Consider the following 2967-nt stretch of genomic DNA (forward strand, 5'->3'; position numbering starts at 1 on the left):
CTCTTTCTCTCACATGCGCGCACGCTCTCTCTTTTAGCTTCTCATGCATCCTTCCTCACGCTCTCTTCACTTTTGACATATTATCGTCCCTCGAATTCTACCGCCGGACTTTCAACGGCATTCCAAAGACATACACGATAGTTATGAAGTATTGCTTTTTTTTCCTTAGTCGCGTGTCTGATCGCCGATCGCGATCCGGCGTAACAATAATAAATTTTGCACCCTCCCGCGACGAGCCGCATCGGAAATCTCGCGCTCTTCATATTTCCTCCACTTTCTCCCCAGATCCTTCGATTCCGCAATGTCGTTCAAGAGGTATTTGAGATTCGCATTCGGGTATAAACATGTATTATCACGGGTTTCTCTCGAGAACCTCCTAGCGTGAATTCGGAGATTTTCTTGGATCCGTTTGGAAAACATTGGGAATCGAAGAAGCTAAACAGCGCTTTTAGCGGACGCCAACGTGTGTGGTTTCATTTGTAAAATTATATTATACTTTACGTCAGAATTCTTAAACACGAAAGCTTCAATATTCTTTAGAATTGCCCGTTTCTTCTTATAATATAACGGTAGTGTCGATTACTTTACATGAATTCGGCGGGAATGAATTGTTACGAGGATACGTCCGCTTTATGAGGTGCGTGAATAAAAACGCCGAGGGAAAAAACCAAAGAGGGCGAAACTCACCCGCGGCTCTTGCGCTCGAAGGAAACATGCGCTAAGCGTAAAGTTAATTCGAGTACAGGACTTCTTCTTTTTCTAAACATATCGTATCGTTTTCTGTTTCTTTTTCTCTCTCCCGTTATTACGTATTGTTTTTTTTTTTTGCAAGTAGAGCACACATAGAAAAATCGCCTGCAGCGTCCACTCGGCCGCCACGCCGGGAAGCCGCTGCCGCATGCTGAGCATTTCTACGAAACTACAATGCGTGCGTGTCGGATAACGGCGTGTCAATGGATAACTCAGTAACAAGCGCTACGGGATTGTGTCCCCTTGTGCTTAGAGCCGAGGAGATCGTCAAGAACGCAATATCGAAGGAACACGCGTCACCCAAGGGAAGCAACATTCGAGAACATCGTCGGAGAAGCGGTCTTATTCTGTTACTTTAAGGGGATGTATGTGTTACATCTCAAATACTGTTAGATAGCAAAGAAGCAACCCGATCTCTTGAATTAAACAAGATGTTTAAACATGTTGTTATTTTTAACTTCTATATATTTGTCGAAATGTAAATCAATCCATTTCTGTAGTTAGTTTCAAAGTAAACAGCGTTTATATTAACGTGTACTTGCATTTAGTAAATAATCAATTAAATTTGATACAAATTTAATACATTTTCTTGAGTTAGATTAATTGTTTTAATTAAATTAATGATATATATATTAAATAAGAGTAGTGACGATCTATAGAAATGATTAAAAATAACTCAAATTGGATACACAATTCGACATTATAATTTACAAATTTGATGGGAACATGGGACACATTACAAAATCAAATTATTATATATATTAATAAAATTATAATAAATATTCATGCAAAAATTCATTTGGATTCACTTATTTGTTTTAAAACTATCTAAAATGATATCATTACACTGCAAAAGCCATTACAAGCTATAAATTATTTGTTTTATTTTTTTATACTTGGTTTCAGTCTGTATTTACGATCAAAATTTGTTGACTGATATTGACATTTTTGACTGATACTTTTAGCTGATATTGTACGGTCAAAACATTTTTAAAGATATATCTGCTTTAAATTGTGACGTTCAATAATGACGTTCAAGAAATTTGGAAACCCTTCAGCTTTCCACAGCAAAGAATAGACCTTTTTTTCCTCAAGTTAACATATGAAATTCTGAAAATGATATTAATGAATCAAAACGCGCTCTTGAAAAATGTTCTCGATCGTAGCTTCGGTCGGGTCAAGCGTTTGTGCTGAAGCTGAATCCCTTTAGTTACCGAAAGGATCGAAAAATGATGATTTCTACTGCTGTATTTTTATAATCTTGAGCAAATGATTTTCATCTCTCTCTCGAATGTTGGTTCTACGTATGTTGGTTTACGTCTCGGTACGCGTGAAGTGGCAAAGAAGATCACTTGCTCGAGATTACAGTGATGTAAAGAGAATCGCTCCGAAGCAATTTAACTACGATTTCCAGAAGCTGGATGTAGACGAGAATGTGTATTTGAAGCTGGGTCCCGAGGCTTTGATGGCTGAGCAATTTTCCGCGTCAAAGCTACTGAATTCTCCTTACTATTTATACGGAGGAAAATAAAATTTTGCCTTTGCGTCAACGGTTTGACATATGGAATGAATCACAGATCGATATGCCTCGTCCAGCCTCGGGCTCCCTTCTAAAGACGAAAAGAATGTGTCAAATTTAAGATGTTTAAGATGTTTAGACAGAAAGTGTCACGAAATAACAAGAATCCTAGCGGCGCGTTTCTTAGTCATTTTTACGATATAAAACATACACGATTTCTATCTCAATTTGTCTACTTCTTTGTAAAAGTGATGCGAGAGAGATATGGTTGACAACTCGAAATTTTCATAACTCTGATCTAGAAAAATGTGATGTGGGATTAAAAATGTGATGGTGGTACATGAAAACCAAGTGTCATAAATCAATGAGGCCCCGTCGCTAAAATCTCTTGCATTTCATGGTAGAAAATCTTTGTGATACGAGAATGTGAAGACTACTTTCGCGGGATAGTGGCATGTTGTCGGCTATACACAACAGATATGTACAGCGATGTTACTTGTAAGGTTCACTAGCACACTCCCTTAACCTTTCGCTAAATCCCATGTTAACTCGTCAACTAATACGTACGTTTGTGATTATGTATTTTTATTTTTTTTCCTTTTAATTATATATATCGTCTACGTGGAACACAACGTGGTGGAGCTGCGTGGGCTCGCACGTTGGCTCACCACTGTGTATCCCATATATATATATATATA

The sequence above is a fragment of the Trachymyrmex septentrionalis genome, unplaced genomic scaffold (genome assembly GCF_001594115.1).
Source record: "Trachymyrmex septentrionalis isolate Tsep2-gDNA-1 unplaced genomic scaffold, Tsep1.0 scaffold223, whole genome shotgun sequence".
In the NCBI taxonomy this organism is placed as follows: domain Eukaryota; kingdom Metazoa; phylum Arthropoda; class Insecta; order Hymenoptera; family Formicidae; genus Trachymyrmex; species Trachymyrmex septentrionalis.